Source organism: Chelonia mydas, chromosome 27, assembly GCF_015237465.2.
Source record: "Chelonia mydas isolate rCheMyd1 chromosome 27, rCheMyd1.pri.v2, whole genome shotgun sequence".
Classification (NCBI taxonomy): domain Eukaryota; kingdom Metazoa; phylum Chordata; order Testudines; family Cheloniidae; genus Chelonia; species Chelonia mydas.
Genome location: NC_057860.1, coordinates 6,505,706 through 6,519,907, shown reverse-complemented (window position 1 = coordinate 6,519,907; position 14,202 = coordinate 6,505,706). Strand labels below are relative to the sequence as shown.

The following is a 14,202-nucleotide window of genomic DNA, read 5'->3' as shown; positions in this document are numbered from 1 at the left end:
CTGAAATAATGCCAAGCCATGTGATATGAAAGTTCACAAGTTAACTAATTACTATGGGAAATTACCCCAGGCTTTCTGTGATTGGCATCTATTAATGTCAGGTTTCAGAGTAGTTACTATTAATGTGTGTTCCTTGTAGGCAGAAGTTGGATGCAGCCTAACAGTTTCAGCATTCAAAACTCGCAAAAATACAAAGCCTAATGCAGTATTTGAATTCATCTACAGATATTTTAAAGCAAGCCTTGCTTTTGCTGCATATCAAGATCTGCTCACAAGAAAATGCCTTGCATTACACATTAAGCAAATTCAGTTAAAAAACCTGAAAAAGGCACAATAGTTATACTTTAATTTAAAAATAGGATAACAATCCTATTTATTTATTCACACACACACACGGTCATTTAGTTTTACTGCTTAATTACAAGTTCTACAGTTATAAAAAACAATGTTTACTCAAAAAGAAAAGGAGTACTTGTGGCACAGTAGCTCTTACAAAAGAATGATGAACCATTTTTACAGCATGGATTATGAGAGACTTCATTTTCTTGAAAACATGGTTTCAGATTAAAGAATCAAAGTTTGTTTATTACACAAGAATAAAAGCCAAGATTATACCAAAAAATAAAGCTAAACATCAAGTCATTGTGTATATTTGTGCTTTTATTGATTGTGATTTTACAGATGAAACAGGTGAATACAGACGAAACCTCTCTCGACTGACTAATTTTCACTTTTAAAAATAAATATTTTATGGATGGGTTAAAAGAAGCACTAAGTCCTCTTGATATGATCTGAAAGGGAGACATAGTTTCTCTTATTAAATCCCCTCAATTGTTTGTAATAGCCTGTTTTCAAGGAAACGTATTTATTTTCCTCTGCATTTCTTTTGTCACATCAGAATATTAACACATTTTAGGAATAAGAAGTGATCATACAAGGCAAAAATGTCAGTTTACCTTCTTCTTTGCATACCAGCTCGAGTGTGGACAGTTACACTGAGATTTTATAGTCCCATAGCCTATGACCCATGAGCCTGAGTCAGGTGACATGGGCCAGCCGTGAGTGTTTTATTCCAGTGTAGACATACCTTGTAACACTTTATATGAAAAAATGTTATACTACAGCCACAGAAAGAAAATGATTGGTACTGTGGTTTGACTGTTCAGAGATAACAGTGCATACCGAGGGATCTCCAAGCCAATCTGAAACATTAAAACTCAGAACAGTTTCATAAAAATATCCCCCCTAAAAGTAAACGTTTATGAGCCAAGATGACCATTTTCAATGAGGCAAAGCCTTTGGATAATAAGCAACTATTCTGAAGATGCAGAATATTAAATACAACCTGTCGTTCAATGGAGACAATCTTTATGGAGTGTTTCTGTAATATATGAGCACTCTATAGATACAATTACAATAATACTGGGGAGTTAAAATACTTGGAATTCCATATTGACCTTTGATATTTGAGACAAATTTCACATACATACACAATTAGATCCTCTTACTAAGTCTGTTATAAAATACAGTAACCACAGGGTGATGATTAAGGTGTTCCGGCCCGAGACTGGATTTAACTGACTGTTAAAATCATATTAAATTTTTCTGCCCCTTCTGCCTCTTTCTATTCCTTTTCTCATACACACACAGACAAACACAGTTCCACCAATCCAGGCTCTAGCCCCTGCATTTGAAACCCTTTGTTCTAAAGGGTATATGGTTTTTACTCAAGCTTTTTCACATGCTTGTGTTTTGGTGCTACTGTTATTGTTTCAGACACTTCTTTGCAATGTCTTCTTTACATTTATCCTTGATGTAAGGTGGCAGTTATTTCCAACCCATAACAGTATTCTCTCTGGTAGAACATTATTCTTCCACCTCTGCTGAAGAAACTTTCAGTTAAGATTAAAGGCAAAAAATGACTATTAATTCTAAAATAAATAAATACACACAGAGAGACAGAGAAACTTACCCTTTGCACTCAAGACTTCTCTGCACTCTAACTAGATGTAGTTATGTAATGGATGTAGAAGCCCTCTACACCAACATTCCACACAAAGATGGACTACAAACTATCTGGAACAGTATCCCCGATAATGTCCCGGCAAACCTGGTGGCTGACCTTTGTGACTTTGTCCTCACCCACAACTATTTCACATTTGCAGACAATATATACCTTCAAGTCAGCGGCACGGCTATGGATATCCGCATGGCCCCACAGTATGCCAACATTTTTATGGCTGACTTAGAACAACGCTTCCTCAGCTCTCATCCCCTAACATCCCTACTCTACTTGCGCCATATTGATAACATCTTCATCATCTGGACCCATGGAAAAGAAGCCCTTGAGGAATTCCACCATGATTTCAACAATTTCTGTCCCACCATCAACCTTTGCCTAGACCAATCCATACAAGCGGTCCATTTCCTGGACACGACTGTGCTAATAAGCGATGTTCACATAAACACCACCCTATACTGGAAACCTACTGACCGCTATACTTACCTACATGCCTCCAGCTTCCATCCAGGACACCCCACACGATCCATTGTCTACAGCCAAGCTCTAAGATACAACCGCATTTGGTCCAATCCCTCAGACAGAGACAAACACCTACAAGATCTCTATCAAGCATTCTTACAACTACAACACCCACCTGCTGAAGTGAAGAAACAGATTGACAGAGCCAGAAGAGTACCCAGAAGTCACCTACTACAGGACAGGCCCAACAAAGAAAATAACAGAACGCCACGAGCTATCACCTTCAGCCCCCAACTAAAACCTCTCCAATGCACCATCAAGGATCTACAACCTATCCTGAAGGACGACCCATCGCTCTCACAAATCTTGGGAGACAGGCCAGCCCTTGCCTACAGACAGCCCCCAACCTGAAGCAAATACTCACCAGCAACCACACACCACACAACAGAACCACTAACCCAGCAACCTATCTTTGCAACAAAGCCCGATGCCAACTCTGTACACACATTTATTCAAGTGACACCATCATAGGACCTAATCACATTAGCCATGCCATCAGGGGCTCTTTCACCTGCACGTCTACCAATGTGATATATGCCATCATATGCCAGCAATGCCCCTCTGCCATGTACACTGGCCAAACTGGACAGTCTCTACGCAAAGGAATAAATGGACACAAATCTGACATCAGGAATCATAACATTCAAAAACTGGTAGGAGAACACTTCAACCTCTCTGGCAACTCAGTAAAAGACTTTAAGTGGCAATTTTGCAACAGAAAAGCTTCAAAAACAGACTCCAGCGAGAAACTGCTGAGCTTGAATTAATATGCAAACTAGATACCATTAACTTGGGTTTGAATAGAGACTGGGAATGGCTGGGTAATTACACATATTGAATCTATTTCCCTAAGTTCAGTATCCTCACACCTTCTTGTCAACTGTCTAAATGGGCCATCTTGATTATCACTACAAAAGTTTTTTTCTCCTGCTGATAATAGCTCATCTTAACTAATTAGCCTCTCATAGTTTGTATGGCAACTTCCAACTTATCTGTATGTATATATCTTCTTATTATATGTTCCATTCTATGCATCCAATGAAGTGGGCTGTAGCCCACGAAAGCTTATGCTCTAAAAAATTTATTAGTCTCTAAGGTGCCAAAAGTACTTTTGTTCTTCTAACTAGAAGGTAAGTTTGAAAAGTCTGTTAAGATCATCAGGGACCAAAACAGTTCTGATGCCAGATGTGAAATTTCTTGAAGGACCCATTATAAAATCAATTTTAATTCATAAGCTAATTAATGGATTTACTTGTAAATTCCCAGAAAAATTTGTTCTATGTACAAAGAGTAAATGCTGTAAGTGTCCAGGAAGACACACTTTTATACTCAATAAAGATCATCACTTTGCAGAACAGTCAGATAAGGAAACAGTATGAGGGCACTTAGAGTACAAATCATCATGGGACTGGAAATGGGAGTAGAAAAGGGGCCTGGCAAAAGGCCTGAGACAGAAAGAGAGAGAAGTGGCATGCACTGCTGCAGCAGCAAAGCTGTAGAAGTAGTGAACTGGAAATGAGCTGAGGTGTTCCCTGCCTCTATAGGCTAGAAATTTGACTGTTCAGGATCCAAGTATCTATTGACCTGCCTCTGTCATAACAGCCGTGGACTGGAATTCCCAGCAGTACCAGGACTGGTGAATTGTATAGGGTAAAAACAATGGCTGTACATCAAAACTACAGACTGTATCCAAAATTCTGCTGCATATAGTACTTCTTCTCTTAACAAAAGATATTGTGACACACTTGCATCGCTATCACGATGCTACTTGTGCAGTTGCTTAAGCAGAAATGTAGATTCTTTGAGATTTGATTTACTGTGGCTGTTTAATCCATAATTATTTGAATTACACATCTGGTTTTAATTTTATCTCCAAAGAAGAGAAAAGGGAGAATAAAAATATGTTTTAAAACTGCTCACAAAGTTGTATATCCAACACATTAAAATAAAAGCAGAAAGTACTGCCAGGTTTCAAAGAGGGTATAGTCACATATAGATATGAATCTGACATAAAATGGAACCAAATATGAGGAGTTTACATTAACATTCCTTAGAATGTCTCAGAAATAACTTTGTAACTCATTTTTTCTTGTGTTTTTTTAAAATAAAAAGAATACTTTGTTCTTTACCATCTGCTTACAGCTCTAACAATACTCAAAGCCAATAACAGAGTCACATTCCATATTTAAAGATTGGAGGATTGTTAATTGTAGTGGAAGAACAGTTTAGTGCAGAAAAAACATGTCCGAACTAAAATATTGTGTAAACTATGAAATATCTTACCAGGTATTGCTATAAAAGATTTTGACAGCATTGTTTCTACTGCACAAGAACTTCTGTGACCCAGAAGACAGGAAAAGAAAGATTAAACACCAACAGACACACAGAGAGAGAATTTTATTGTATACAAACCACTGCTAAAATCTCACAACACTGTTTTGAAAGCATCAAAAGATAACCACAGGAACCAGCAAAATCCAATGTTCAATGCTGCGATAGTGCTTCACTTTTTAAGCAGTGGCATTGTATATAGCTATAAATATATACTTATGCAACTGATGTTCCTTTTTTAGCAATATTCTGAATTATATGTTTTGTGAACCACAGTACCATAAAACATAACAGAAAAAAACAACAAAAACTGAGTCAAAACAAATTGAAACCATACTTCTTTAAAATTATTGCTCAGCCCTTTTTGGAAGAGAGGAATAATGAGAAGGCATTATAATGCTATAACTACTAGTGTATTTCTAATCAGCCAGAATTACCAAGACCACATCACAACACACAGACATCTTTAGCTTGACTTTACTGACCTAGTTTGCTAACTATAGTTACTTCATATAAGCAAGACTGCAAAGAATTATCATTTCAAAGGCCAGTGTGTTCACTGAGATCCCACATGAAAAAAGCCTTTTAACCATGTTTGAAATACTTACTCTTGAACTTACATACAGAAGGGTTTGTATTCAAGAAATCCAAAATGCATTATGCAACTTTGTCAAAAATATTATGGGCTTTTGTTGCAGGGCGCCATCCCAGAAAATGCCTCCTTGTGGCATGGCATTGCCCTGCAGGTACCTTGCCTTCAGTTCCCTCCTTATTCTCCCAATAACTAAGTCACAGTCTAAAGTACTTAAAAAAACATTCCCCCTTCTTGGGATCTGATCAATGGAGTATTTATGAAGCAATCTCCTTTGGCCATTCAGGACCAAACCTGTCCCTCTTGGGGCTGTTCCAAGGGTCCAGGTTTCCACTTTCCCCTGACTCAAGGTGCTCTGCCAATCACACTGCAGCTACTGGCCTCTCTGGTGAGTCTTTCCCACAGATCTCCTCCTGCCCTGGTCCCTAGAATTACAAATTTCAGAGTAGCAGGCGTGTTAGTCTGTATCAGCAAAAAGAACACGAGTATTTGTGGCACCTTAGAGACTAACAAATTTATTTGAGCATAAGCTTTCGCAGGCTACAGCCCACTTCATCGGATGCGTAGAGTAGAACATATAGTAAGAAGATTTTATATATATATATAGACACACACACACACAGAATATGAAAAGGTGGAGTAAGATGCTAATTAATTAAGATGAGCTATTAACAGCAGGAGAAAAAAACTTTTGTAGTGATAATCAAGATGGCCCATTTAGACAGTTGACAAGAAGGTGTGAGAATACTTAACATGGGGAAATAGATTCAATATGTGTAATGACCAAGCCACTCCCAGTCTCTATTCAAACCCAAGTTAATGGTATCTAGTTTGCATAATAATTCAAGCTCAGAAGTTTCTCCTTGGAGTCTGTTTTCCCTCTTCCTTAAGGGATTCTACAGCCATCATGGGACTGTGCAGCACTTCAAGCTGGCGTCCTTGGCCCACCAATATCTGGGTTTCATCCCCACTCCACAAAGCCTCCCTAAATCCTAGGACTTGCGCCCTTCTTCCCCTTAGTTCAGGGCCCAAAACCCCTCCTTCTTGATGCTACACTTGGTTCAGGCAGGCTTCCCCATGCCATTTTCCTCCTCAGGCTGTCTGCCCTCTTTCTCCCTTTGCACGTCAATCAAGAGCTGGGCTTTAACTCTTCAGTACCATGTTAATACATGGTCCCGATTCCAGAGCTTGTCTGCCACCCCCCTGAACCCTTGTTTCCTTAAAGGCCCACCCCAATAGAAGCCTGCCAGGAACCCTAGGTATGTAGTTGAGTTGCTAGCTCACACCAGGGTCCATGATATCCCATCTTCATTGCTATTGTTATTCGTGCTAGCCTATTATACCTTTATTTGTAGATATACCCTAAGAAGTTTGTTTTGGGAGGCATAATACCTACGCAACTCCCAATGGTATTTATTTTGAAAATGTTCTGTAATTTAAATGCAATATGTGAACAACACTGATGAAGCACAGATAAGTGCTTTACTGATAAAACTCATAGCCCCTACCAGGTTTTCAGAAAGCAAGATTCCTACTTAGGCTTCACTCAAGTGTACAAGGTGGTGTAATATAAAAGCCTGAGGATACAGGAGACCATAAAATTTCTACTTAATAACAGTGAAGGCCGCTGAGAAGTGAGAGCCCTAAATCCAGATGGGGGGTGGCGGGGCTGTTCTATTTTTTTCTTATTTTTGCTCTCCTTGTTATAACAAAAACACTCAAAAACACAAAAATTAAATAAGAGTAGAAAAACTTGTTGATTGAAGGACTGTTCTTTCATTGCTAAAATATCAGATCCTCAATACCAGTTTCAAGTCCTGTAACACAGGCCAATTCTTCCTAGTATATTTCTCCAATTTTTGACATTCTCTTTAAACTATCATAAAATTCCAGTGGATTAACAGCTGGAATGAGATTAACAGCAAAATAATATTTGGGGAGACACAGTACTCCCTTAAACACTTTATTTTTATATTCCAAATATTGTCCCTCCAAAACTCTCATTAGTTTTAGCATTCAGGCAAATGAGGGCTTGATTACACCAGCAGGAGTCAGGCCTAGCGAGGGCAAACCCTATTCAAGTTTCACACCTACACAATTATGTTTAATTCCTTTTTCTTCATTTTCAACTAGTGTGCCATTGTAGAGTTCTGGATTTCTTGAACAGAAATCCACAGTAATGTCAAATTATTACTTCATTTTTTAATTAAGAAATAATATTAATGGAAATGAGTTTATGCCCAGATTGAGAGTGGTATAATAAATGTTGAAATGAAGCTGAGAAGTTTGTTTTAGAAGTGACAGACAAATATTACAATACAAGTAAGAAGTTAATAATCATATTCCTGTTAAATTTTAAAATGTTGAGCTAAATTAGTAAAGAAACACTCTTACAATTAGCATACAGCTGTGATGTCTAAATAATGAAGCATCATAGTTTACTAGTTGTAATAACTACATATTTAACAATCAATTTAAGATAATTTTCGATGAGGTAATTTAAATAAGAATCTGTTGTTTTTTATAATAGATGTTTGTGCAGGCAAATAACCACATCTCTGCAGAATTCTGTCACGAATTAATCTTGGTTGAGTCAGACAACAGATTTTGTTTTTCTGGACAGTATACCTCCACCAAAACAGAAACAAGCAATATGACAATGTCATGAAAGTAACATTATTTGACTATTTAATGTACTTCTGGAAAAAATACTTTGTGTCTGGTTATTTTTTGGGATTTTTACTTTCAATTTTTGTCTCCAAGGGATTATGGTTAACTATCTAGTAATCTGACAGGGTGACAAATTCCTTTCTATATTACATTGGACTGAAACCAAACTACTTTCTTTATTGACTGAGCCCATCAGATTTAATTTCACCAGAAATTAAAAGCTAGTAGATAACCCAATACCAAGTTCCTAAAATTATTCTTTACAAAGAAAACAGCTTGAAAGATGTATTGATTTTTTTCTTGCTTGCATGGCAAAGAACCAGAATTCAATATATTTATTAAGATACAGAATCAGGAATGAATTCATACATCATGTTACAGTTTGATAGGCTGACATTCATCATTTGAAATATATTATTTTCCAGTGTAGTTACACTTTACATTAGGACACTGTTCCTCCTTACAGTCTCTTTTTTTCATCCTTCTCCAAGCAGCCAATCAGTACTTTCCAATGAAACAACTTATTTAATCAGAGGCAGATTTGAAACGTGTGGTATTAAATCAATATAGTACAGATGATGTGTACTATTACAAATTACACCTATTCATAAATCTGGTCATATATTTAATCAGCAAAACATTTTCCTTCTCTTGTCAGTCCCCATCTGCCTGGAAAAAGCAAGCCAAATAAAAAATGTTTACTTCAGAACTGTAACCTCTCATTCATATTTTGTAAAATTAAAAAATGTCCATATTTGGAAGGTTATACATCCACACTACAAGACTGAAAAGATGAATGAAAGGGAATATTTGAACATAAGAGATCAATATCAAATCATTAGGACCTGGTCTTGATGTGGAAAGCCCAGTACGTGTTTACTTGTCTACTATTCAATTTTCAGGGATCAGGAACATGAATGCAAAGGGACATATAGTTCCATGGACCTCTAAAAATACATTTAATACTCCACATTACTTCATTTTATGAAACTGACTCAAAGTCTACACATCTATTAATATGGACAGGTGCCCATATAATCCCTTCCTGCAACAAGAGACTGCAAGTATCTTGACAAAGAACTTATATGTCATAAAACTGTGAACGACAATCAACCTCTCAGGTTCCAGCTACAGTGGATACCATTAAGCAAGAGCCATTCACCACAGTAGTACGGTATAAATACCTCACTGCAGTATACATATGAAATTTAAGAATTAATACAGTAATGTCAACAACATCGCAACCAATTTGGAAACTACCAAAGCAAATTGCTACATTGGCCATAAACAAGGTTCTAAATGAATTGCTGATGTCTAAAAATTGATATGGAAGAAACTTTGCCTGACAGTGCAGTCAACTGTCTTAAGGATGTAGTAAGCCGTCATCATTAAAAAACAAACAGCATAAACAAAGACAATAAGAGGGGGGAAAGCTAATTTTTTATCTCTTTATCTAAGAAACACAGCCAAATATTGCTTTGACTAAAAAAAATAAAGAGAGAGAGAGAGAGAGAAAGAGAGAGATCCATTCTACTCTATATGGATTCATATACCATGCTCATCACAGTAGTATCAGAACAACTTCCAGTAGTGCATTAAACAATATGACTAATATCTGTCACATTTGTTCTCTTATCCCCTACCCAGGGAAAGGAGTGTGTGCAATACCACCTTATATTGTTCCAAAGCTTCTGTAGGAAGTGTAATGTTCCTTTTCCATTCTGGAGTATTTATACAACTTGCAACACTCTTTTCCTTCACACAAATAGGAAATGGAACAGTATTGTTCAGCATCTTTTCTCTTTGGTTTCTTTAGGTCTCATATCCTTATATACAAACTAACTATTTCAAGAGTTTGCAGTGTTGTTGCAGCCTTTGGTTCCAGGATATGAGAGAGACAAGGTGGCTGAGGTGATATCTTTTATTGGACCAAATTCTGTTGGTGAAAGAGACCAGCTTTCAAGCTCCACAGAATTTCTCCTCAGGTCTGGGAAAGATAATCAGAGTGTCATTGCTAAATACAAGATTGTTAAGCATAAGTAGGGTGACCATATGTCCCATTTTGGCCGGACAGTCCCTTTTTTAAGCCCTGTCCTGGCTGACCCAACTTTTTTGGCAAAAGTGGGCATTTGTCCCATTTATCACACTTGCTCTTGCCAACTGATCAAGTTGGCAGGAGCAAACGGGTCAAATGCCCACTTTTGTCAAAAAGTGGGGTGTGGAAGAATGTGCAGGATAGGGGGTGTTTGGTGAAATCAGCTCTGTGCAGGTGGAAGAGACAGAGCTCGGGCAGGGCTCAAGGGAACAGCAACACCAGCCCCATGTGGGGCGGGGGGCTTGGGCCAGCCAGGCACTGGGGGGGCTCAGACTAGCCCCACATGGTGTGCCATTTTCCATTTGGGAAATATTGTCAGCCTAAACATAAGGAATTAAAATATACAAAATGAAGTAGGGCATTAACAGCCCTGCAGCCGTTGGACAAAGGAAAGATAGTAGGTTTCAGATTATTGCAGGGGTGGCCAACCTGAGCCTGACAAGGAGCCAGAATTTACCAATGTACATTGCCAAAGAGCCAAACTAATACGTCAGCAGCCCCCCATTAGCTCCCTCTCCAGCTGCCAGCGCCTCCCGCCCACCTGCAGCCCTACCAAGCAGCTGTTTCATGGTGTGCAGGAGGCTCAATACAGCGCAAGTAGAGTAGGGGCATTAGGGGACGAGAGCTGAGGAAGCGTTGCTCTAAGTCAGCCATAAAAATGTTGGCATACTGTGGGGCCATGCGGGTACCCATAGCAGTGCCGCTGATTTGAAGGTATACATTGTCCCCAAATGTAAAACAGTTATGGGTGAGGACAAAGTCACAAAGTTCAGCCACCAGGGCTTCTACATCCATAGCGGCCAGGATGGTGTTTTCAGGAAGATCACCGATGGATTGTAGTTTCCTCAGGAAGTCAGTGGTGTCTCAAAGACAGCTGGGAGTGCTGGTAGCGTAGGGCCTGAGGAGGGAGTCTATATATCCAGACAATCCTGCTGTCAGGGTGCCAATGCCTGAGATGATGGGGAGTCCAGGATTTCCAGGTTTATGGATCTTGGGTAGCAGATAGAATACCCCAGGTCGGGGTTCCAGGGGCGTGTCTGTGCAGATTTGTTCTTGTGCTTTTTCAGGGAGTTTCTTGAGCAAATGCTGTAGTTTCTTTTGGTAACCCTCAGTGGGATCAGAGGGTAATGGCTTGTAGAAAGTGGTGTTGGAGAGCTGCCGAGCAGCCTCTTGTTCATATTCCAACCTATTCATGATGACAACAGCACCTCCTTTGTCAGCCTTTTTGATTATGATGTCAGAGTTGTTTCTGAGGCTGTGGATGGCATTGTGTTCTGCACGGCTGAGGTTATGGGGCAAGTGATGCTGCTTTTCCGCAATTTCAGCCCGTGCACGTCAGCAGAAGCACTCTATGTAGAAGTCCAGTCTGCTGTTTCAACCTTCAGGAGGAGTCCACCTAGAATCCTTCTTTTTGTAGTGTTGGTAGGAAGGTCTCTGTGGAGTAGTACATTGTTCAGAGGTGTGTTGTTATTTCCAACAAGTGATATTAAATGGAACAACAAGGCACTGAATTAATAATTAAAAGTTTAGATATTATATAGGCATATTCTATTCTTTGTGCAGACCTCCATGAGAAATTATTGGGAGTTTGGCTATGGACTGAGGGAGGTATGTCTGGCTGACTAAAGTTCAAAACAGAATAAAGCCCTTTCCACTGAATGAGCTTGACATGCTTGGGCTATCAGATCTTCTGAATGTGTTAGTCATTATATGAAATTCAAAGCATTTCTGACAATTAATGTGTTTCTTTTCTGTAGATGAGGATAATGAACAGTAAACGCTAAAAAGACCGCAATCAAAATCAGAATTTAATGTTGATTAAGTAACACTGGAACTCAAGTCTGCTCTGTCTGTCTAGAAGTGCATAAAGAGTTCCTTCATAATGGTTTAACAGCTCCACAATCCCTCTATTCAAAGCTACAGCAACAAAAAATACCAGAAAGAAATATACAAGAAAGTTGCTGAAAGTAGCTATGAAAGAGGTTTCAACAAAGACTTGTAAGATACGAGTCATGTTCGAGCCCACCAGATTTGATATCATGTACTGTCTCAGATGCTGATTTCAGAAATATGGGTAAGGCACCATGGATTCTACAATTTAAGAGCCATAGAATTTCAGTTACACTGTTCTCTACTGGAGCTGAATACATGTCAAACTAAGGATTAATGGTAATTTCACCCAACAAACATATTGTAAACCAAGATTTAGTATCTGGGGGATCCCTCCTTTCTTTCTGAAGATTATAAATATTAACCGCATATAGAGCGCAATGCAAACAGGAAACATTTATATTTTTCTCCATTTAATTACTGAATACCTCCAGATATCAATTCCATTTCTCACTTTGCTCAAGTTACACAGAGACAAATAAACAAATGAGTGTGCTGCAGTACAGTACATAAGATACCAATATTTCTCAAGATAACATTATTTGAAGTAGTTATTAACAGAAGCACAAACTTTGTTTAATGACAGTTAAGGTGACCGCAGGCTTCATCCACCAAAAACCTTAAACACACAGAAATAAAAGGTTAATTAAAAAAAATCCTTAAAGCCTTGCCATATTCCTATTGTCTACAACACTGTCGATAACGTACTTCAAAATTCTGTAAGACTTTCATTTCCTCTCCAACAGATATTGAAGAGCTACACATACCCTAACTGCATCAAACTCACATTTTAATGCAAAACTTTAACAGCAACCTCAGCAATGTTATGACTGAATAACTTCCCAAATGCAAAGAGACTGACAGATGTGCTGATCAGTAGATTAAATAGAATGAGACAGCTGTTAAGGTTTTCGTGAATGTGAGTTTGATAAAGTTGTACAATGTAGTGCTCTTCGATATTGGTTGGAGATGGAAATGAAAGTTTTATTGAGTGTGCTATCAACAGCACTATAGAAAATACAATGTTCTGTGTGTATGAACCAAATATGTATCAACCCAACATGAAAAATTCATATACACCGTCTGAATTTTTTTTTTTTTAATTTTCACCACTTTTACAATGCTTCTGAGAAATAAAGGGAGCTCCTGTTCAAATTAAAATTCTGTTGCAGCCTCAAGTATGATGTCACTATCATTCCACCATAACATAATCTTTATAGGCCTGATCGTCTCTAATTTTAAAAACAAAGCAGGTTTGGAACTGTTTAGAACTTAAACTGGTGACTATCTGAAACTAGGTGGTGTTCAAGATTTTATGCTTTTCTGAGATGTGATATATATATATATATATATATATTACCATTTTTTAATATATCTTGTCAGATGTAGAAGTAAGGTTCTGCTATGTTGTACAATGAGACCCGAGTTTGACTTCTGCTACTATCATCTCATTTCCTGAAGATTCAATCACCACTCATTATCATGCAGACAGACTGACATGTGCAGATATCTAATTAGATTTCAAAAGCCAACTCTGGTTAACACTTGAATAGAAGTCCCTCCCAAAAGAGGACTTTGTAGAATACATATCTCCTGTGTGCTTCAGAATGAACAGGCAATTTCTTACAGAACCTCATCTTGCAGTTCTAGCTGCACTTCTGCAACACTGCCTTTCATTACATAATCACACTCCAGTTTTTTCCATATGCATGAGTACCATTATATATTATTGCACGTTTTATGTAAGCACGTTCATACAAAAAGATCTCATTGTAAAGCAGTGTCACAAATTCATTTTTCTTGGGAAAAACTTAACTCTAAATATACTTCATTTACATGATTAAAATCTGAACCTTAATGTTAGATTAGCATAGGAGTCTGGATTCTTTTTACACATATAATGGCTTGCTTTTCTCAGTGTCTTATTTTCCAATTTAATAACTATTTTTGTGGTCCATATAGTGCTTATGCCTTTTTCTAAAATGAATAATAGTCTTGCTCACAAAAAGTAAGAAAAAGAAGCACTTTAATAATCTATAATGATGTTCTAAGTCTAGAAGACCATACAGGGTCATACTTCAA

At 38.0% G+C, this 14,202-nt stretch overlaps 1 protein-coding gene across 5 annotated transcripts in view; it reads right to left on the bottom strand.

The window, feature by feature from the left end:
* Positions 1-14,202, bottom strand: part of TANC2 (tetratricopeptide repeat, ankyrin repeat and coiled-coil containing 2) — a 675,729-nt gene that overhangs the window by 463,318 nt on the left and 198,209 nt on the right. The window lies entirely within an intron of this gene.